The 25068-nt window shown below is 39.7% G+C and overlaps 1 protein-coding gene across 6 annotated transcripts in view; it reads right to left on the reverse strand.

Annotated features, from left to right (window-relative positions):
- slit2 (slit homolog 2 (Drosophila)) overlaps positions 1-25068 on the reverse strand; it is a 102028-nt gene that overhangs the window by 63733 nt on the left and 13227 nt on the right. For 2 of the 6 annotated variants that reach the window (XM_049719736.2, XM_049719735.2), the window contains exon 1: positions 290-454. The gene's annotated coding sequence lies outside the window, so the exon portion shown is untranslated. Of the gene's footprint in view, positions 1-289; positions 457-899; positions 959-1164; positions 1284-19526; positions 19603-25068 lie in introns of those variants that run through there. The other 4 variants (XM_068650780.1, XM_049719734.2, XM_049719737.2 and 1 more) reach the window with 4 other exon arrangements.

Consider the following 25068-nt stretch of genomic DNA (forward strand, 5'->3'; position numbering starts at 1 on the left):
TTTTACAGAGAATTTTTGACGTGAAAAGTTGGTGGTGTATTATTTGCACAGAACACAATGCGTTGGCTATGAATCATTCTTGGAGCTGACAATATTAATCAGGGCTGGGGTATTTTTTGCATCTCCACATCTGCCACGTTATTGATGCAAGTGATCACATTCCATCCTTTCTATCCCTCAAGAGTTTACCCGGGGAAAAAAAACAAGACTCATAGGGAGGAAATCATAGCGACACACTCAGAAAGCAAGTCACATTTAGAGGAAGACAACACATACAAACAGACCTCACTTGATGCTTTATTTAGGCGTCTCCTCCAAGGCGATAAAATGGGGGACACCCGTCGTCCCACATTGGAGTTCAGTTGCAGGACTTCCAAGTAGCCAAATAATCACGTGCAGTATCGAAGACACCGAGAGGCCATGTTGCTTTTTTAGCATGCTCAGAGCGTCGGTGTCTAGTTTGGGAGACGCATTAATGGAATCGTGTGAGGATTTACACTTGGCTTTTAACATTACATTACTAGAGCAAGAAGAGGTGCATTCATGCTTGGTCTATTTCCAGCAGTAGTGGCTCAATTAAAACATGATGAACCATTTATGCGCGTGATAAAATTGGGAGAGGAAGGAGAGAGCCAGACGGCTGCGTCCGGACACTCGCTGCATCTCTGACATTGACGCATTTGTTTTAATTCCAATCGAAATGCTCAATCGTGCTCTCTTAAGAGCAGTGCGTCCAAGGTGACAAGCCCACTTAAAGGTGTTTAACTTTGACAGCTATTGAGAAGGTGTGACTGGAGGGTCACCCATGGCAATAATTCATACAGGAAGTGAGGGAAGACCAAAAGAAGAAAGAGAATGACATGTTGGTGCTTCAGGGGACGGGACTTGTTTGGACATACCTGACATGACCTGTCCTAACCTTCGACACTTACACACATAATGTTGCCTCAAATAACACCTGAAACACAAGTTAACAACAATTACACACAATCTGAATCGCGCAGATAAAATAAAAACTTTTTTCTTTCACGAGTGTCACAATGTGTGTCAGTGCGACATGAGACTCAATGATCGTTTAGCAATGAAACTACTTGACACAAAAAATTGAGGCTGATTTGATCCCGCAGGATGTACATATCATGACGGCCTTTGTGATCCACTGACCTTTAGCAGCTGCCGGTGGGGCGGGAATTGCTTCAAGGGATGCTCCGAGGCACTGGAGAGCTAATCAGTGCGATAACAGCTGGTCTGGAATTGGTCAACCAAGATCATCCCTCCTCCTCCTGTGTACGGAATACTTCCACTGGTCAACAATTTTTTTACATTTTATTTTCATCACAAATGCAAAAATATTGAGACCACTTTTTTTCAGACCGATACCAGTATGACTACTCAATTTTTGAGTATTCACCAATACTGATACCGTTTGCAAAAAGTGCTTCCAATTTGTAATGTTCTTAGCTAATATTTTCCTTTACACAAATTCATTTAAGGTTGAATTTTTATGTGTGCATTGGTTTGTAGTCGAACCTCCACCACTGCCATCATCAGGTCAAAGGAGAAAAGCAAGTTCCAGTATTAAATGTGCACTGATGTGGAATTTGGCAGGTCGGAAGTACTGAATGGCTGCTAATGAGATTCTGTCTGTCCAATACAATGTTGATGCTCCTCAATCAAGTCTGTTGATTTAGAAGCTGTTTGTGTTTGTTTTATGGCCATGCAATAAAGTTGGGGTGCGGGTCAGTGTGTGTGTGTGTGTGTGTGTGTGTGTGTGTGTGTGTGTGTGTGTAGGTCAACCACCTGGCCTCAAAACAGCTGCTACTGAAACACATGCAGCTCAAAGCTCGCCCTTCCACGCAAACATAGAAACACACACACAGTCACACGACATAGTGTGTATTAATGAACCACATTTGCATGTGTGTGTATGTGTGTGTGTGCGTGCGTCTTTTTTTGACTGATTATCGCATCATTAAAAACCAATGATGTTTGCGTTTGGACTGCCATTGTCAACACAAAGGTTGGTTACACAGCTGTATTAAGAGACACACACATACAGACTCGGAAATATGCAGACAGAGTGATGCCAAAACACACAAACAATAAAAACAAAAACGTCTTGTGTCTCACATTCCTTCCCTTCCATACTGTCAATTTTAGAAGCATCCGGAAGGAGTGCTGAAACTGGACTGATTCATGTGTGCGTGTGTGAAAGACCAACGAGCTCTCTTGCAACTGAATATGGTCATACACACATGGACTAAGACACACACAGTCCCAAGCAGCCTGCGGAGATGCTGAGAGGGTGAATGGGATCCGCATGAAGGGACTGGTATGTCGGAAACGTTTTCTTGTCGCTGGAGGATGGCGTGTCGGGTTTCACGTGTCAGTTAAGTCTATGTTTGGAAAATAGTTCATCACTGCACGTCACATGAAAGACATCAAGACAAAGTACAAGAGAGATTTGTACTTTTGATTTCTTAAAAAAAAAAATCATCGATTACAATTGGGTGAGGAATGCATTAAATGTGTTTTCAATGAGATGATGAAATTTCAATCACAACGATATCCCAGCCAATGAAGAGAAACACTATTTCAGATGAATTTAATGTGTAGATTAGAAGAACGCATTTAAGCAAGCATGCTGACATACTTAACTTCAACAATAGAGTCTGAGCTATTGCAATCCTCTCACACTATTATCTTTCATTGTTTTCACTCTGCTGCTGTTCCCTGGAGCAAACTAAGTGACCCAGTCACCACCATGTTAAAATAGCCTGTAAGTACAAAAACAAACACGTGCATGAAGCTAATTGTGTGCTGTCTAGTGCCGGCTCGTTGAGATGCAACACTGAGACAAGAGATTAGATTTCTGTCTGAATCCAAAGCCAAATTGGGGAGTAGAAGATATCCCTTGTCTCGACAGAATTGGAGAGGTGGTTGTGGTCTAGGTGCGGGTGTGCAAATAAACACGGACAGACTAGACTACTAATGACGCTTTCATCTCTTTGTCTTCCCTCCATGTTCCATTGTTGTTTTTCCATCGAGCCAAATGAGAATTAGGTGCTAAATGATATGTATATTCTCATTTTTCAGTATGCTGATTGAGTAGCAACACCAATTAGGAGATTCATAACTTGTGCAAATAAATCATAGCAAAACAAGTAGGACGCAGGTGTAGGTGTAAAACGAGGTTAAGCAAAATTAAAATTGGAACAATAATTTTAGAAGAAATTGAAGATGGAGATGCAAAAAGGGCTAAAAGAGGTTCCAGACAAACAAAGCACTCTACCTTAACAACTCATTTACTAGGAGATCAATTAAAAATAGGATAAAAATAGTTCGAATTCTGCATTTATTTCTCATTCTTTTATAATCAGCGGGATTGAAAAAGGCAAGTTGCAGAAAATGCAGCCTTTTCTTCCATTGCTGATCTCATAGTATCTAAAACGGATTCCATCCACTGTGCATGAGTAAAGTTGTTTCCAAAGCTTGACATTTACGGTGGAGTAGCATCAGACTGTTGAAAAAACAATAGCCGAGTATACTTGTCAACAAGCGACGAGCCAAATAGTCATTCTGGACAAAGTGTTTTGCCACATTTGTTTTATGTCTTCTACGGCGGTGTGAAACAACGATGCCTCACTGATGCTTGTAGTCTGTTTTCATCTTTGATGCATACCTTGGAGAGTAGCGATCAGCACAAGTGAGTGAATGAGTTATAGCCCTTGTAAGCTGTGCTGAAGACATGGGTCTTAACTTCTGACGCGCTGCATAAATCACAAATCTCCTGCAGATGAGTCTTCATACGAGATGACTCTTTTCTGTCAGATGATGTGAAGGATGAAGTGCCGAGTCCCGTGTCCTGAGAGAGTGTGAGTAGTTCACGTGTAAATAAATCATGTGAGACACATGAAACGCATTGCGAGGGCCCAACAAATAGCAAGATGGTTCGAGGAGGGGGTGATTTGGGAGTAAAAAGGTGAGGTATGAGACAAAAGGTAACAATGGTAAGCGAGGTGGGGACGGGAAGAAAAATAGGTAAAGGGGGGCGAAGGGGAAACACCAAAGCCGAGGGAGCGAGAAAGAGCAGTGTGGGAAAAATCAATAAGTGCTGTGGAGTGACTGAAAAAGACAATGTGTCCTGCCTGACCCTCCGTTTCCCTTTTCGCTAATGCGTGCGTTTGTCCAAACCAGCACACGTGTAAATAACATATTTGCACATTGATTTTCAGTCAGAGGTGGCTCAATATTTCGTCATGATTTAAATCACACACAATAATTTGACAGATAATCAGTCCTGAATCTAGCCATAAGAAAAAATTGTGTGACTTCATGTTGTGATCATGTCGCATTAAGTGAAATATTTATAGCAATGGAGATGCGAATCTATATAAATAATAATAATTATTATAGTTAATCAATTGTTGTCTGTATGCATCCAGAAAATATTCAACGCCGCGCCTGCTCCACATTTCGTGACATTACAGATGAATTCATAAAGGAATTAATTTTTTCTCATCACAATTGTTGACACAGGAGCCTGTAATTGCAATAAAGGAAATCTTATTTTTGCCAATTTACTACTAGTAAAAAAACTATGAAGTAATTATTCCAAAAGTATTTACAGCCTTTTCTGTGCAGAACAAAATTCAGTTACTTCATAACTTGTCTTCTAATATTACTTTCCTGTATAACGATCAAGTGTCCGAATACTTTTGTTCCTTTAGTCTATGTGACCTTGAGTATGCACAATTGCAATATGTTAAAGTCAATACTGGGGTACAATGCCAGCAAGCTAATGGGCTAAAAGTTCATTAGCGTCCCTCTGTCAACATTATGAGAAAAGACAGATGGAACAAAAGCCCTCTTAGAGCAGCAAACGTCTTCATTCCCGCTTCCACCTGTTTTCCTCACCAACTTCTTCTCTGTCGCTGCCACCTAAGAGGTCATGTTCACACGCAAGCAAATGGCTGTGGCACACATTTTCTATTTTTTTTTGGTCAAATGTCCCCAAAGGAGCTCCCTCTCTTCATTGATGTGATATTTTAGCACGCCTCCAGGCTAGTGGCTTTCACACACCGTCCACTTCATGTTTTTGTGAAGCAATTGTAAAGCCGGCTCAGTACGCCATTGTCCCAATCCAACTACTGAATTCTGTTCCTCCATCTGCCCCCAAGCGCCTCTCGGGGGGTTGACGGGGGGGTCAGAATAAGAGAAGGTCGCCTATCATCTCCTTATCGCTCCTCTTGGAGTCATCCAATCACTCCGGTTATCCTTCCTGTCCCTTCAGTGGGATGCCTGCTTTGTCGCTCTGCTGTCAAGTTTTAGGGTTAATTGAGGTCTGAACAGCAGGAGGGAAATTATGATAGGGGCAAAAACAACTTTGCAATATCATTGTAAACAAAGAAACGAGAATAGAGCTTACTCTGTAGACACACAGCAACTGATTAAATAAAAAAAGACATTCATACTGTTACCATATAAAAATAAATGAGCTAATAACAATACATCCTCTCCTAGCTCATTTAGTCTTGGAATTTTAGTTTCATTTAAACAATATGCTTTCATTGTACAGTGTCATGTAAGAATTTTTTTTGCATAAAATGTGTTCATTCTTTGTTGCTGCACAAAAACAAAATGGCCACAAAATCAGTATGACACGATTTATCGTGGCACGGCCAGTTGACCTTTTGGGTTGTGTTACAGCCATAATGTGGTTGCCGCGCCTCTTGCCTCGTTAAGATTGGATGCAAAGGGTTACGCAAACACATGGGCGAAATTTTGTTGAATACGACCTGGAGTGTGAGTATTTGTCATGTGTGCTTATATGTGTGTGTGTGTGTGTATGCGTGTGTGTGTGGGTTGCAGTAGAGTTGCTGACTGAAGCGGAAGTTACATGGTGGGAAGCTTTGTATCAAACACTGACATTTACCTTTCTGGATTTCCTGTTTGATGCACACACACACGCACACACACACACACACACACACACACACACACACACACACACACACACACACGCTCACACACTTTAATAGCTCCACATTACAGAAAGTCTTGCATGCAGTCACAAAAGAAATATGCCATCATCTAACTTAATATTACTGGAGGCAATTTAAACCACACACGCACAGACATGCACAACATATTGTATTTTGAAAATAAGATAAATGAATTGGATAGCTAATTAAAACACTACATGAGTTCAAGTGGTCATTGAGTATCACCAGTTAACGTTCCCAATTAATATTTACCGCCTGGGAGGTCTCTTTTAATCATCAATAAGCCTTTTGCATGGAAGAAGTGATGTCAATAGCTCTTTTTAGAACTGTTAATGAAGTTGATTTAAAAAAAATAGATTGCTAGTAATATCATGATCAAAAGAAATAATTAACTCAAAAGTCATTCGCAAAACAGCCCCACTCCCAGGAGGAAATTAATTCCTAGGCTAAGGTTTTATGCTCTGGTACTATATCCGATAGTTTTTTGTTTTTTTTAGCATTTTAACATTTCAGGATGTTTTCATCTCCTCTTCATAATACTTCTCGTGGGACTGGAGTGAGTCATCTTAATGCAACCTCTAAGATTTCCTTCACTCTCGAGTCTTACTTATCTCATCTCTCAACTTCAGAGCTGACCGCCTGCCTTTAAGTCACAGGATGATGAAATCAGTTTCAGTGTGCCACTTTTAGCGCGTTGCTTGCACAACAATAAATGCTCCTCGGCCTTTTGGGCAAAGCTCCAAATGTAAAATAGAAGATCATTAAGGTAAAGTGCAGCTATACAGTGGCGCAGCAAAGCTTTACTTTTTCTTCCTTCTTTTTTTCTTACGGGCTGAAGGTGGAAATCACAAGACAACAGCACTTCATAAAAAAGTCAACTGGGTGCATTATAATGTTTTTTGATGAAATTCCATGCATGCACAATCCCTGTCATCAGCAACCGCACGCTCGCGGGGTTTTCCTTGTCTCTACTTGGGCCAACTGAGAAAAACAAGTGTGGGAAGAAAGTGACGGGTGGATGGAGTTGAAAAAGAACAGAAATTTGACGAGAGAAAGATAACCAAATGAGGAATCAAAGTGATGAAACATTTGTGAAAAGTCTCACTTCAGAAATCCTGTGCTTAATACGAAATGTTTACATTCATCTAAATGATACGCACATTTGCATGCCCAAAATATGTGCATGTCTGTGTGAACAACTACTGTGTGACCTTGTCCTTTATTTCTTTTTCCAAAACAAACTCAGACCACATGTTTCCCTAACAAATAATAGAGTGGAGACTAAAGTCAGGAAAGCCCCTTAGAGTCGGCCAAACGCATCTCGTATCCCTGCTTCTCTACTTAGGAGCGCTGACAGCATCCATTATGTCTCAACTAGTCCCTTTCTCACGTGTCAAACATCATACCTGGCCGAGATGGACTTGGCTCAGCGTGAAGTGGACGATGGGAAATGAAGTTCCTGCTGCGAGTGTATGATGTGACCTCCGTGAAATATGATGAGGGCATGCGCAGTTGGAAAGCCCTCCCCCCCAATCCCCCATAGAAGAAAGAAAGCCCAATATTTTTAGTCTCTGTGTGGCTACTGCAGCATGAGAGAAGGTGAGACTGTGAGCGTTTCCCTTGAGACCATCTCTGGGATAAAAGAAAGGCTGAAAGGAAAATAAAGGAGCTGGTGAGATAAAACGAGAGGATAAACATGAAGAGACAGATAAGTGAGAAGATTAAACGGAAGGAAAACGGTGCCACCTACACTTTTCTTTTTACTGAGGCAGGAAAGACACACGCATTACCATGACAACACAAACAAACATCAAAATGGGCTTCACTATGGTGTGTGTGTGTGCAAGTTGTGAGAGTGTGACAGCTATCTTTGTGAAGATGATAAGAATGGAAATGGATGGATCCTTGCTCTCTGAGAAGTCTACTTGGTTGCGATGTATCAAACTCTTCAGCCCAATTCTGTCAAATATTTCCTGTTTTTCAGTTCTGTCATTTGGGTTACATTTTGGATTGCCATAGTTCTTGGAAACTTAATATTAAAAATATTAATATTATGCAGTGCAGTCTCTTCTAAGCAAAAAATGTTGCTATTATTTTCTGCAAGTGTACCTAATGGTTTGTCCCGTGAGTACACTGTCGACTCCAGAAGAGAGTAATTCAAGTTCAAAGAGGAAACGATCATAAAAAGCATTTTGGATTTGCTGCGGTTATCTATGATGTGATCAGTTGGTGCAGGTTCCGTGTGGGAGTCTGGTTCTACTCACTCTTTTACGAGTGAGCCAGCTCAGCATCCTGCAGGAAGAAAATGACATTGGGCTGTCGGTAAAGATGGAAAGCAAAGTCAAAAAACAGCTCAAAGTTGGAAGCTTCCTGCTTGTCAAGTCTTTACTGACTTGATTTTGAACATCCTCGGAGTGCCATCGCTGGCTCAGATGGGCGGCAAGAATCTGAAGAAGGAAATAACGTCCAGGTTGCTTTCCCATTAGGAACAAGCGTGGATATCCGAGTTTACAAATATCTGCTTGCCAGTTGTATGACTCAGCAGCAAGATGTGGAGGTCCGCATAGCTCTCCTCCGCGTCTGACTGATATCACTCTGCACACTTGCCCTGATCTGGAAATAATCATTTCCTGTGAATTGGGAATATCGTGTCATGGACATGAAACTCTTGTCTGTTTTCATTCATCACAGACGACGTAGCACATGTTTGTGTGTCTTTTCCATTCACCTTGAATGACGTGCTGCTAGTTTGCTGTGGGACTGTGTTATGCTTCATTTTGATGTGTTCAACCTGCATGGGGGTGAACTTCATTCTTTGTCTGCTTCTCCATCTTAATTGTTTCCATATTGTTTGTTTGGAAATTCGTCGAGTTCTCCATCGCACACGACTAGGATTGCAGCCAAGCCCCCCTCCCCAAAAGCAACACACACATGCAGGCGCACACAAAATACCATCTTAAGTGCTTTCGTTCTTCCATCCATCCGTGATGTCTCCATCATGTCCCAAGTACACTATATTCATGTGTGTTGCTGCTTAAAAAAATGTACTGTATATACAATATAAGTATATATACCGGGTTAGGTTGTAAATTGTTAACCAATAATAGAACCGTATTTATTTTGAAACAAACACACGCATAGCCGTCAGTGCTGTTTCTATGTTCATAATGTTGATTTTGAAAGACTTTGGCAGATCAATGGAAGCTACTTTGAAGATTTTAAAATGGCTATGACGACAGCCATGCAGAGGATCTCCGAAGAATCTGTCTCGAAGTGCATCAAGGCATGGCAGAGAAACCTGTTATTGTATTTGTAGCCCGGCTCTCTCTCCGGCCCCAGCGTGTTGTGGACCCTACAAGTCTGCTCGCCCTAATAAAGTTTAACAAGCTTCTTTTCAGTCCCACAAGAACCGTGAGCACATGGGACAACTACACAAATTTCCATTATGTCAACGTCCTATGACCTAATTGCATCCCATCTAATCAGCTCAAGTCCTCTGCGGTGAAAAGGAGAGGCGGCATGATGACTGACAGCGACAAGACAAGCTACTGCATTCAAGCCCACCACTGTCATTATTACTGTCTAACCTTTCATTCCAAAGCAGACTGTGAGGTCTGACACAGAAAGTGAAAGCGTGAGAGAGCACAAGCATGTACACCCCCTGCTGCTGGCTGACTGCAACTGTCTTTTGTCCAACATGAGCCACCAGCTTTAGTTAATTGGTTTCTTAATTGCTGACTTTTTCCTAAAAAGATCTCCATGGGACCACCAGTAACAAATTCCACAGTTGATTAGCCCTTAAAACAAGTAACACAGTGAGCCACATGTGTTACCATGACAACAGATCCATCACTAGATTCCTGGCTGACAGAAGCTGTCCAGTCTCACAAACGTTAATTGTTGACTGGAAAAAAATGGTGTGTTGAATATATTCCATTTTATTTCGTCAAGTGGTAGCGCAAAATAAAATAATCTGGATCTAGATATGTATATGCACAGTATAGTTGACTAAAAACAATATATCTGGATCGTTTTTTCTTTTAATTTTATTTACTGTACCAACCTGACAAAATGAAATGGAATAAATTCATCCCCCCAAATTTTTTTGTGTACCAAGTGCATCGCATTCTTTTCCTAACATAGCATCAGTAGTTTCATTTCATTATTTTTTTCACAAATCAGACACGAGACACACACGAAAGTTTTGCCTTCCTTTTTAACTTTTGTCATAAAAGTGGAACAATATGCAAGAATGACCTCACCCGTCATCAGGGTCTATCATAAATTTGTGGCTTGGATGAGCTGACACAGGATAATAAAATCCCAAGTTGCTCCTGAACGCAATAGAAGTTCAAAATACTGTCCAATCACCAGACACTTCATTATTAATGAATGAGCTCCAACATGAGAACTACAAGTACAAAGATAAGGCAAGGAAATATTTGAATCACCTTCCTACGTTTTTAAAAGAATACCACTTTGACAGCATCAATCAGAACTCAACATTATTTTCTTTATGCAGCTCTTGTATTGAATTTCATTGGATTAGATTCCACATGTTGTGTCTTATGCATGCAGACTGACAGCTGTAACTGATGGCTGCTTTGAATAAAACAGTACAAGATGCTGCAACTCCAAAAACAGGAGATAAAAGTGCACGTCCAGATTTTTGCTCAGTCCCAACAGCGTGTTTCTTGTAAATCCAATCAGGATCATAAAAAAAAAAAAAAAAACAAGGTTCAGTCTCAAACTCATGTTTTCCCTTGACTTTAGTTAAAAGAAATTCCAGAAAAGAGGGAAGGGAGGGGGGTGATGGCCCAGGCCAAAAGGACAGCAACGCAGATGTAAAAGAACTTTGACTTTTGTGCATTTTCTTCTGACACATCCCCCGATGGAACAAAGACATTGAAACCTGCAGACACGTGCAGGACAAGTGACAGCGAGCGGGTGAACAGGGCGTCGTAGAACATGACGGAAAGGGAAAGTGTCTTTGAGCATAAAAAATAAAAAAACTCTTGAACAAAGGCACAATGATGGGGAGCAGATTGGTGCAGATCAAACAGTAGGACGATGGAGGACTCAGATGGAGACATCAAACACCACTAATGTGAACTACACGTTGGTCTGACATCTCTCACAGACACACACACACATGCAAACACACAACCGCACGCTTCAGAACTTCACATATTCAAACAAAGCAGCATATGCATCCGCTTGCCACATCGACATTGAATCTCATGCTTGTACACACAAAAAGGTCATGTCCCACACGTCTGCATTTTCAGACGAAGAGACACACAAATGCACACACACGCACACACACACGTCACAATAAAGGGGCCTTGTTTTACCTGATAAAACGTATTTGGTCAATTTAAAGGTAAAGCAATGAGGGAGAAGAGCGAATACAAAAAGATGATGAATATTGTTGCTGTCTGATGGAAATGTGTTTGTCATTTAAAAAAATGCTTAATAGCAATGTAAAAAAAAAAAAACTGAATGTGATATTTTGAATCAAACAGTCACAACATTCCCCATAACCATCCACATAATGATGGTTTTCCACAACAAACCCATATTTGAGTCATCCGAGTTTTCTCCATCATATAAGAATGTTTCGAAATGTTTCCATCAATTCTTTGAAAATGTCATTTGAACAGATAATTATGTTCGAAAAATGATCACAAATGATCAAAAATGATCGCAAAATAATTATTTCCCATCAAAGCTTTGGAAAAATCCTGCTATTATTATTATTATTATTTTAAATCAGCTTGAAATTGACAAGACTAATATTTGTCAAACTGTTTCTTTGGCATACATGACACAAAACTTCAAATCAGATGTTTACAAATGCTTAAATGAAGCAGACAAAGACCAAAACATGATCAAGATTATAGACAAGGAAATGGAATTTACTACCATGTGGGAAAGTCTTACAGTGCCTGCTGATCCATTGAGAACTGAAAGATTAGTTCCCTCATTTAATCTTTTGAAACATTTATCATTAATGTTTGATTCTTCTTCACCCCCTGAACTTTCTGGCACCGTGCTACTGAAGAAGGGACCGTCCAAACGTTATATTATTATGTTTTGCCTCAAGTTATTCACAAGTGTGCCAGCTGAACAGTGAACAAAGAGTCAACAATTTTCACTTCATATGAGATGCCTTGACCTCATGATGGATGGTGTCGTGAAAAACCCTCAGCGAGATGGCTAGCCATGACTTAAACAATCCTTTTCCATCTCATAAATACAAATTTATATCCTTCGTTTGATGCGTAAGAGCTTCCCCAGCGGGGACTATCCCAAGACCAATAAGAGTCACTAAATTATAATAAAAAAAAAATTAGTGAGTGTTGGTCAGCCAAGACGCTTCATTAACTTCTGAAGCAGGGCCAGAAGGATTGATAAACAGCCATCTCCATTTTTCTCCGTCTGCCCTACGTTCCTCCCAGCTCTGTCCTGCTGTCCCTTCTTCATTTCTATAGCTCTATTCATTAAAGCTAAGAGCCTATTGAACATTGGCCTAATTAATTTGCTTAACAACCCAGAGGCGTGGCACATGATTGTGTATGCACGCGGGCATTCATGCATGATTAATACCCCAATCAAGATGTTTGTTTGTGTTCACATTGGAAGGATCGGCCTGCATCCTATATGAGTATATGAATACATTGCAAGGTCGACAACATCGGCACAAGCATCATCGGCATGAAGAGTGAACAAGAGGAACATTGATCAAGGTTGGAATTTGGATGTTAATGCGGCGCTGCAAATCTCATGAAAGCGTGTTACTTCGATACGACTTGATTACCAATCCACTGAGGTTCACGGAGATTAAATTCATCCTATTAATGCTGCAGTGCAGGATTTTACCCTTGATGGTCCTCCGAAAGAGCAAGCGGGGAACACTATTACTATGAACACTGCCGTAGCAGAGTGTATCAAACGTACAATTTGTTGAAGGAGTCTTATGAGCGGAAGGAAAATGTTTGCGTGATAAAATTTGTAGAATTCGGCCATGGCAGGTTCAAAGTTACCCCCTTTGATTCCTTTGCATATCCGGTTGAGCCCTACACTGATCGGCTTTAGAACTGAACTCAAACTACGGCTGAAATCAAACCAGTCATGTGACCACTAGACTCCTTACATTTCCATTGGGTTACTTATATTGCATGTTATATTTTCTTTATGTATTGGCCTGCCTGGGGACGACAGACGAAAACTAGCTTTGTAACTAGAATCCGGCATATTTACATTTGTTTTTATACTCATTAATGTGCATTGTCCTTATTAAAATAAATAATAAAACATAAATTTATAATAAATAATAAAACATAAATAAATAATAATAATAAATAATCTAGAGCATTGCTGCTGTGCAAGGCACCAATTCTTCATCTACTCCTTACTTCGAAATACGACAGTGTCCCTCGAGGGATAATAGATTGTACAACTTCTAAAACGATGAAATTCAACCACATCTAATCAGCGTCACGTGACAAACAAATATCAACACCAAAGCATTGCAACGATTCAAAAATAGGAAAGTGATGTCTACGCTTGTATTTTCCAAGTGTTCTAAACAGCAAACACACCTCCACAGGGTTATTTTACAAGGATTACTCTGGCGATTACACGGGGTGTAGGCCTCCCGTGTTTTTACTGCTTGTTCCCACATTCCAGCCTCTTTGTCCCACTTCTTCACACTCACTCTCTCTTTTCTGCTCTTTTTGTCGTTCCTGCGCTCTCCGGGCAGCACATTTTATCTGCATGGAGAGCCGGCAACGGCAGCGCTCTCTGCTGTATTAACATTTCAATCAGGCTTGTAGTTGGGGCAAAGAAAATAAACTCAAGTGGGCTCATGCCTTTTGCTCCCCTAAACTGTGTGCAAGTGCAACTCTGTCTTTCTCCAACTGTTCACAATGTGAAAGGCAGCCAGAGTGCTTTTTGCAGCGTGGAGGGCAACTTTGCTTTGTCTCTCAAACATCCTGGGATTAAGATATGTGGACTGCTCTGTGAACTCATGGGAAATGTGTGTGGGACTATGTACGTTTATGGAATTTTAAAATCTATTTTCTTATCTTATTTTGTCATCAGTAAATTTAAATATATTGCCATTTGCATGTCAGTTGTTTGTTCAGTATTCAAAATATGATTGGGTTTCAACTCAGCACGAGTCTGCATTTATTTATTTATTTATTTATTTATTTATTTATTTATTTATTTATTTATTTATTTATTTATTTATTCATTTATTTCACATTAAACAATTTTCTTTATTTTTCCTGAACTGGTTGTCACTCGACCACATATGTGGGGAGAAAAAAAACACTTAACACTTACGCTCGTGGGAAACTTATCTTGACTCAACATATCGTGTATGTTATGTAAATTAAAGACTTTAGATTTTTCCATTGGGGATATGTGGGAGGAAAGTAGAGTACCTGGGAAAAGATGGATGAAATTGAAGTGAAAGTGAAATCAAGATAAAAGGGGTGAGTTGCCCTGCAGCTTGCAGTTAGGAGAAATCAAGTTAGAGCTCATTTCTTTAATGCGTTTCAGGCTAAACATGGAAAGACAACTGCAGCCCAGAGAGGAAGAGAGAGAATGAAAGAAAGAAAGAAAGAATGTGGAATAACAACAGCAGGCAGAAGGAGAAAGACATATGAAGTCAATAGAAGTTCCATAAAGGTTCCCACAAATCAAAGAAAGCATGTGCATGTTCAAATAAATATAGATGTGTGTTTAGAGATGACTTGAAACTGCTCAAGACTTGTCCCATTAATCATGCACGCCCATGCACACACACACATACCATTCCATTCCAGCCTTTGCATCAACAGTGACGTATGTTCGGGCCCGCAAAAATATGCCAGCAATGAAACAATGTTTTAAGAACCACCACTAGTGCCAAGTACATTTCGCTCTGATATGCTTGTTGTGCATGCTTACTTTCCCAATCTGAGTAGCTTGAAAACACTCTTGCATATTAACAATAAAATGAAAAGACCAAGCGCAATTCTTATTTATTTTTTTAAACCACCGATTTGTCTGGTTCGGTGATATAGAATTTGAGGTACTGTTAGATGGATGGAAAAAGTCATTATTTTACTAAACTTACTTTGCTTTTGGAGTCATTGGGACAACAGCCCGTTCCCTTCCTCCAATCAGCTGCTATTGATATTACGATTGGATTTATGAAATGCAATTTCCCTGTGGTTTTAGGGCTGTTGGCACCTTTTATCCCTCGGTTAGTTTCGCAGGGTGGAAAAATATGAAGAATGTGTAAGAAAGGTGCATGTGTGTGCCCGCCCATTTTTGGAACTATTCAAGGGTTCTTGTTATATAGTGAGCTATCATCTGTGGTCACTTTAGCTCCCACCACACACACAGGGACAGCTGGCTTGACAATATTGTCAGGAAATGACCAAGGCGCATTTCCAGCACCAGTTTATTCATTCCTCATTGACTGCAGGTAATGCAGAAAAATACTATATAATTTGAAGATTAAAAGCCTCTCAAATGACTTCCCAGCATGGATACTATACATATAAAACTGGTTAGCTGCTTATATAGAGATAAAAATATTTCAGTGCACACTGTTTTTTTTCCATTAATGAAAAGGTACCAGCAATTAAAATATGGCTCGATGGAGAAGAAGATTGTTCTACATTTGCTGTGCAAACAACACTGTGCAGTTTCATCACGACCTTCAAGCCAGAGATGGTAATGAGGGAACAAGACAAGGATCTGTGTCATGTCTGCTGCGGACCACTCTGCTGTGTTTAGATAAAGATTTTATTACAGGCCAGCAGAAGCAGGAAGCAAAAAGTCTTTATCACATTCATAATATCCTTGACAGATTCCCTCAGTGGGTGATGGAGAAAGCAGATCCTCAGAGGAGAGGTGGAGAGAAGCACTGACAGGTGAGGAATTCTCAAGTCAAGCCATGAAACAAGAGAAAGGTCACGATAAGGGCAAAGAAAACGTGTTTGTACATCCAGTCAAATCTATTATTTTAAGTATTTTTGTATCCATTTTTGTATGCTTATTGTTTGTATGAAAATTGTTGGTTGTATTGCCTGTCCACCCATCAAGTGTGAAATTGAACAGCAAAGTAAATTTTTGGTTAGATAAACTGAAGGCTATCTCTCCAAAATCAAACATGCTTGAATAAAACATCTACGGCTGTTGTGAGTAAACATGCAGAAATGATATTAAAAGTGTGCGATAGTAGAGAGATTGATAGCACCCTCTTCGTTAACTCCTCAAATTTTGGGAGGTTTTCCCGCTGGAATCTAAAATATTTTCTATCGCCAACGAACTTAAGCTATCATAGTCCGGTATCTGCGTTCTTCTTCTGCCCTCCTCCCCTCAAAGTCAGACGTCAAGTTTTATGCACCACATGAATTCATCAGAAGAAAACAGAAAAAAGGAAAACGACTTAGAGATGCCCGGAGGTGGTACTTTGGGGGGTGTACAATTGCGTGATCTCACAGCAGGCAAAATTGATGTCTCGCCAGTAGCAAGGTGAAATGCGTACACACGCGCACACACACACACTGACCAGAAACTCTGGACAATTCCACAAACGAAAAGCAGTAAGCAGAACAGCGGAACGCCAACCATTTAACTGAGGCCGTTAAGTTTGTTTGAAATCTGGCACACATTTTCTGGAAACATTCGAGATGCCGTGTGAACTCGGCGTACCTCGTTTAACCTCTGACATTTTGAAACGATTTTTCTCCAAGAAACAGGCATTATATCAGGGTGTAACAATAAGAGTTATTGTCTATTGTTTTAACAATTGTCAGTTGTTACTATTCTCGTGTTGTTAATTTTGGCAATATTTTTGCTTGAGAGTTAGGAATGTTAATGTTGGACACAACCAAAAGTATAAGTATTAGGTTGATCCGTAGAATTCCTACCACTTATGTTCACATTGTCATTTATGGGCAATTCAGAGCATTGTACCCGCCGGAGAAGACCAACATAGGAGAACATGCCAACTTCAAAAAGAAAGGCTGTAACCCAAGATTCAAAGCCACATCCCAACCCAAAATGCCATGTGGCAGCAGTGTTAACCACTTTGGTCGCTGTGCTCTAATTGTCTCATTTCAAATCAAAATATATCACGTACTGTTGCTTGAATGTGTAGCGTTCCATAAAAACAAACACCCCGGTGAAAGAATGGACGCTGACGACAATTGGCACAAGCGTCTGAGGCTAAATGACGACGTTTCAAAGTGACACAGAAAAACACCACCGCAAGGTTTTTTCCCTCAATACAAACACTGTCAACTGAGTTCACAGAGCAACAAAGTGATGTGAAAAAGGAGAGAATGGTGGAGAACAGGTCAACTCTATCTAACCTTGTCATGTGGCATTAGCGTAGCCGTTTCCCCACTGTAGCCTTGTCGCCATCTGCCACAAAAACACAATGAACGCATCTGCTGAGAACGCACGAATCGTTCGACCTTGGGCGTCGCATGTCCAACGTTCACTTGTCTTTCAGTACTTTCACGGAAAGAAAGTGAAACACACCTTGACAACGACTTCCAGCACACACACACACACATGCAGTTCTTTTTCCTGGCATCCTAAATTCCTTTGCGTTACCACTATTGATGGACAACTGATGATGGATATAAAACTGTGGCAGTACGTTCTCACGAGAAATTACTAAGAAACTGTACCAGAGGATCTGCGCTATATTGTATTCATCACTTGACACATTTTCCAGAAACTGGAGTAGAGAGGCACATTACAGCTATGAAAGAAAAAAAGAAGTTGTCGAAACATGATGGACATGTAGTATTAAGTAGGAAAGAGAGTCACTTTGGGGAGAAAATAAGTAAGTAAATAAATAAATAAATAAATAAATAAATAAATAAATAAAATGATAGTTTGAAATAGTGGTGAGCCAGCAAGGCCTTCTCTGCTTAAGCACTTCAATTATAATATTTGGTCATTTAAATTGTATGGATTTATTATTCCCAAGAATCTATTGCATAAATTTGGATGTTGGATTTTTTTTTCCACAATCAGATTTCACATTCTATGTACTGCAATAGATTATTATGCTTTGCAAAAATATATATAATTTAATTTAAAACCCTGTCATTCAGTAGACGGGGTTCTAATGTAAAACACTTGGGAACTGTCAAAGCTCCATCATCATTCGCATTTAATCTCAGAGAAAGATGAGAAAGTGATGAACACGCTCCACATGACATTTTCGATGTAAAACCCAGATTCCTTCTTGTAAAATCCAGTGTTCTGAAATTGCTGCAAAAGGAAACTTGACACAGTATTAAAACTTGTCTGTTTTAAAAGCTTCCTGGCCTTCAGCCAAACCAAACGTTGGTCAGGTCCACATTGTGATCAGTGTTCTGGAACAAGTCATGTGAATTTCAGAAAAGAAAAGGAATAATAATAATAATAATAATAATAATAATAATAATAATAATACTGAAATGAAATCCCCCATAACCGATCAATTCAAACGTGCAACATAGCACTCTTAGTAAGAACATTTAAATCAGAAATACAGTTTCATAAAAATATCTTGACTTTTTTAGAGAAACAAAACATCCTGTGTTTCATATATTCAAGACGCTCTAAATAAAGACCCAATAGAAGAACAGTGGAAACAGACGTTCGTTCGTGTGTGTGTATATTGAATACATAATGATTATTGATAGTTGGTTGTTTCTAATGTGTTGTTCCCCGATGCCACTTTCCTCTGAAATGTGTGTCCCTCATGGCACTTTAGTTACAAAAAGCCATCCTGACAGCGCCCATTCTCCCATAAGTCCGGCACTCAGGGACACACACGTCCGACTGTGTCATCTGTCAGGGTGCATAGGGCTTGCTTCACTGACATCAAGCTGAAAATATTCAACATACACACAGCTGGTGGTGTGGTTGCATGCTAAAAGTCTGAATCAGGCTTGTCTGCATGCCCATGTGGGTTGTCGCCCTGTGGGCAACTCAGAGGTGCAAAGTGTTACTTTGCCAAGTGTTAATTGAGTCACAACGATACTGACTTGAGGCCACGACTGCAGAAAGAAATCAAGTGGCTAACGTTCATAAACACACATTGGAGGCATTTAAAATAAGTGTGTCCCCCGTGGAATACATATTTGTGAGTATACTTTGAGTATGTTTTGTTTGTATGTGTTGAAGTAGCATTTGTTAGCGGTTTAAAGCATAATTACCGTAAAGTCAATGCTAATTTCCACTAGCCCATAAATGTCATTTCAAATTATAGGTTAGCGTTTTAGATTTTTTTTACCTCTTTATTGACTTGAAAAATATTAATCTGGCAGTTTTTTAAAAATGTTTCACATATAGAAGTTCCAAGTTAATATAATTTCTAAACAACATAAGTTGAGTTTTGATTACACAAAAAAATACTTCATCTCGACTTTGGTGTCGGTAAAGGTATGCACTTTAAATAGAATTGTTTGATTTATTTGAATCTAATGAAGTTTAATTTAAAACCCTTACCTCATCCAGCAGAACAGGTCCCAATGTCAAATACTTGGCAACATCTCAAAGCTCCACAATGGTTGTCATGTCATTTCTGAGAAAGATGAGAAATACATTACACATATTTTTGATGTAAAAGCCAGGTTCTATGTTATAAAATGAAGCGTTTGAAATTTGCTACAAAATGTCACTTGACACATTATTAAACGCTGTCCGCTTAAAAAACTTCCAGGCTTCCAGCCAAGCCAAATGTTGGTCAGGCCCGCATAGCATCTAATTGACACAGACACTCCCGGTTCTTACCGCTTGTGTCACTATGAACTCTGCCAATATGGCGTCATACACTACGTTTGACGCAGCCCTTTCCCTGCATGTGTGTGTGGGACAGACCAGACCTGTCATATTATACTCATATTAAACATTATAAGAAAAATCATCCATTTACCACGTCGACTGAACATCATTCACAGCTCACCCCCTAACTCTTCTCATTGAGTCACACCCTCACATGAAGTGAGGAAGTGTGAGGTGTGGAACGTTTTAGGAGAAGTAAACCAGCGTACTTATACTAACATAAACTGCGGAACAAATGATGTCCTCGCATGCAAACACACACACACCCATGTGATTTTCTTTTCATTTGGAGAAGATCAGATCAAATTCAACTACGTATAACAGTTATAAGGTATTTTAGATTAATCTTGAAATTTCACTCAAAAGCAGAATACCCCTAATTTATTGTGAGTAATAAATAAACACAGTAAGCCTGTGTGGCTATTTTCATTGTTTTTAAATTTTGACAGAATTGTAGAAGTGCGACGATTAATCGACAAGTAGTAGACCAAATCAATCGATATTGTTTATATCAATGATTCATTGGTTATGAATTCACCTTCTTAATGTTAGCGGATTTCTGTAGTGGAGTGATTGTGATGAATCAAAACATTTGAGAGGTCAGGAATTTAAATAACGTTCAAAATACATTTCCTTAATATCGGTAAGATTGCTTCAAAACCGGCACAAAGTCAAACATTTCACTTTCACTTAAATTTTGGCCAAGCTACAAATAATTTGGGGCTTCACTATATGTCTGCATGATGACTTCTTTTCCATAATGGATGCCAAACATTACATACAGTACATCATCAACATCTAAAGATTATAGGATGTCAACGAGGACTACATCTTAGGGGCATGGCAGCCTACTCATGGGTTAAGTATTTTTGATGAATCAAATCCTGCCTAGCATCAAGCATGCGACACGACCAGAAAAAGGAATCGTGGCAATTTGGAGCTTCCGCAAGAACAATATTGATGGATCCTGAAATACCGAAATGAATCACAAGTGTCTCTTGATGAAATTTGGGAGTTTCGCTGTCCTGATGACTCACTCACGCAGCAGTTTTGGGCCAATAATTTGCCTCACATCAATGAGTCTGAAAACCAAGAAAAGGGGTAATTTTGATAATTACACCCAGCCTTGTTTTGAATATACAAATCCAAACTTTCGCTTGGCGAGGACGCGCGATCAGAATATTTGGATGATGGCTCACAGGATTTCCCCTTGTTGGGAGGGTGTTTGTATGAGTGTGTGAGGTTATAACCTTCTCCACACTTAATTTCACATGGAATCGTGCCACTCCGGGGCTGACTCGACTGACACACGTGCAGCGCGCCAGCCAGCCGCCTGTTTCACCACCCAAAACGTCTCTCGGGTGCGTGCCTTTGATCAGGGTGACATTTTAAAAAGGGGTGTGGAAGGCTGGAGACAGAGGGCTTGCGGTGGCATGGTGACTGCTGGTTTTATTTGCTTTGATGCTGATTCTCACTGATTGAATAACCCTGATTTTATTCGGCTGAGCATGTGTCTGGTGCGAGTACTGTACGTACGCACCAGTGGAGGTAGTGTCAATACTTTAGAACTGCACTCAAGAAGAATCTTCAGCTATTTGCACTTTACTTGGGTATTTAGTATTCTTTCTACATTTGGAAAAAGTTAATTTTACACCTTATTATTTCATGACAAGTTAATTCCTTTATGTCAACCTGCAGAGATCTCAGGGAATAATGAAAAAGTGGGGGAAAAAACCCCCCAGATGGCAGCGACATGGAGGAACGTAAATCAAGGGGTAGTAACAACACAACAGATTCTAAGAAGCAAGATATTTCCTATTTATGGGTTTATTTAAGAGAACTGTATGTATGAATGTCATGAATTGTATATGAGGAGTGTGGTAAATTCGTTGAGTCTTGTGCCAGTCTTAAAGGAATCAGATTTTTCTGTTTAAACATTCTCTGCTTAATCTGTATTTAAAAAAACAAAACAAATGGGCACACAATGGAAAATTGAACATTTTGAGTTATTTACCAATTTACATTGAAAAATGTCCTTTAGTTTTTACTTTTGTACTTAAATTCAGAATTTTCGATTGTCTGGCAACCAATTCACAATCGTGTGCACTTTTGCCACATCTGGTATGCACACATACCAGCACACTTTCTCTCATTTGCAGAGCAACAGCGCAAGAAAAAAATTGTAAATATTATAGCGTGTATAATTGCTGTTTTGCTCAGAAACCTGCCTAGCAACGGACTAGTCATAAAAATGTGCGATGTGAAAAAGACGTGAAGTTTGAGTGAATCACATGCACTGTGTTTGTGTGTGAAGGGTGGGGTGTGCATTGATTGGCTTGATGCTTCAGTTCCCCAACTCTGAACAAGAATATGGAATAGCAATAGAAAATGGATGAATGGAGATGCACAAAAAGTCTGATGACTAGAGCAATTTTTCATTTTCAATATGCATCTTCTGCATTAACAGAGTCCATATTGACACTGTTATTCCTTTGCGCTTGGATGGCTCGTGTGTGTGTGTGTGTATTGGTGAGACAGCTGCTTCTATTATCTGCTATATGATGCGTTGCTCTGAAAATCATTCCACCACAAGAAACGTTCATTAAAAAAAATATAAACGTTATCAGTGTGAGCCTGACTATTTATTGACGGCACCTACTGAAAATTAAATGGAAATGCCAGCATTGAAATCTGAAATTAAAGCGGTCGAAGCAAAAAGCTGCGAGCTTGTTAAAGAGTAATTATTGTGACCAGCCACAACTGCAAATTGTTTTTTCTACATAATTTATCCAGAAACAATTGTCGAAATAACGTGACCAGGGGTAATAGATAACAAAAAGTTGTCTACCGGCTATTACAAAATGATTTATTGGAGCTCAGGATGGAGTGGCACATTTGTCAGCCAGCGTGTTAAGTGTCACACGGGCATGACACATGTGTGTGACAGCTCCCAGCAAAAAAATAAAATAAAATAAAAAAACACCACAGTTGGACTTGAAGGCTGATAACTAGTGACAAGGAGGCAAGAGGACGGAGGAAGGAAGGGAAAGAACACTTGTAGATTGTTGCTGAAGGCTACATACACATCATGACTGCAAGAAGGTGCTCAGAGCAAGAGTTTCTGATTTGACAGCATAGAAATACACGGGAAAGCTCTGAATGCGTACTCCTGCAACTTAATTCCACTATTTATATTTATAATACAGTGATCATTTAGAACACACTGTTAAGAATAACACTGTCACTGTATTAGTCCACTAACATTGACACTGCAATTGCAAGAAGAATTAATTATCAAAGATTTTAGAATTAAGTATTTTATTTATCCTGCAATTAAAGAGAAAAACTGGCCTAATTAATTTAAGTAGCGTTGAGGGTTATTTTTGTTTATTGTAGCTTAGCGAGCTAGTTCTCCGGTGGGTAGCTCTAATGCAGTGAAGATACCTTTAATGTCAAATAGCTTGGTTCAGTCCATTAACTTGCTCAACACTGCTGAATCAGCAGTGATGAGCAAGTAGTGCTGATAGTGTTGTAGTTCACTTGCCAGACTTCCGTGCAAGCAGCATGTGTTCCGTTCTCACTTCAGTGACAGCACTAAATTTTCTGCAACACAAATTTCTTTCATTTTTGTGCGTACGAGAACCTGTGAGCTCCACTTGTCTTCATTTGTTTATACCCAAAACTCCTTAGTTTCTTGCATTTCCTGGCACACACAATAAAACACCACGATGCTTTTACCATCCTTATAAAGAGGTTGTGTTCACATACAACCAAAGCCAAGGGGACAACTGTAGGAAAGGTTATGATGCAAGATGGCCCCATTGCTCATGTTTATAGCTGTCAGTTAGCCGAGATGTGCGTCAGCCTTTTGTTTAATAAGCAACACGGCCTTTCTGTACATAAATTGATTCACCTTCATGAAGTCTACTGTCATACAGAGGTCACATGATTACTTTGTCTTACTTCTGATTTTGCAAACGCTGTAGCCTGTAAACAGGATTTTATATTAGTATACCACAACCTCATAAACATTAATTGAAGACTTTAAATTGCCAATTGATGTGAATGTGTCTCTATGTTTCCAATAAAATTCCCAGTCTAGACCTGTTGCTAAGCTACTTTGTAAATAAGATAACAGAATTTCTCTACTCAAGCAAACATATGACATTTTATTTCTTAATGTGAAAATAATGAACGTGGTTTTGAATGGCAAAGCTCTCTATTCAACCACTTGTCCCTTGATATCACTCCATCTTCCCGTCACCATGTTTCCTTGGTCCTGATCCAATTTTTTTCTTCCGCTGGGCCCCCAGAATGAACACACATGCACATGTATTCACACCTCCAGCCTATTTAAAGAGATTTAAAACTGTTCTTCAATTTCATTACATTTTTGCCAGCTATGGCTATATCATGGCCAATACAGACAGAAAAAGAAAACCAATCAAATGACCTTCAGAAGACCAACGTCTTCATTCCTCAAACTCCGCAGGTCATCAGACTCCCGAACAATCTGAAACCTTCTCTGAGATCTAACATCCAATTTCCACTCCACTTTCTTTTTCTTGGCCCAACCTCAAATGTAAGTGCTTTTTGTTCATTAAAGTTGTAGGAACTAATTTCCTGTAGAGATAGTGACGAAAGGATTTGTCATCTATGCATGTTTATTTAAGTAACACAACGGAGTGTATTTTACAATTCTGGTTTCGAATGACATGTTATTTTGGACCACTTAACCACATCATTGAGGATAGCCTGCATGTGCATGCAATGTTCACATGGCACGTGCCTGTCAGGATATGTTGTCTCAATTGTGTGTGTTGATGTGTGTGTGTGTGCGTCTGATTGCTTTTGGTAGCATTATTAACCTCAGCGGCCAGGAGCAGTAAATGAAATGTCAAACATCATATCAGTTAGAGGGCAGACACGCCCGTACACACAAGGAAATGACAATACTACCCTGGTGTCCATTTTGGAAGATTGGTATGTAAATGAAGGTAAATTAATCCTGACCTCAACATGTTGCTATAGAGCGAGCTGTCAATCAGCGGCTTCATCACTCATCATTTGTGTTGTCACTCATTTGCTGCTACAATATTTTCTCCGATGTTTGGCATTGTTGATGTAAATTAAGCTGCACATCCTATTGGGAGTTGTGTCTAATTTTTGGGTTGCTTATTCTTTAGCTTTAAGTAAGCAGCAGGCA

This window comes from Syngnathus scovelli, chromosome 5, assembly GCF_024217435.2.
Source record: "Syngnathus scovelli strain Florida chromosome 5, RoL_Ssco_1.2, whole genome shotgun sequence".
Lineage (NCBI taxonomy): Eukaryota > Metazoa > Chordata > Actinopteri > Syngnathiformes > Syngnathidae > Syngnathus > Syngnathus scovelli.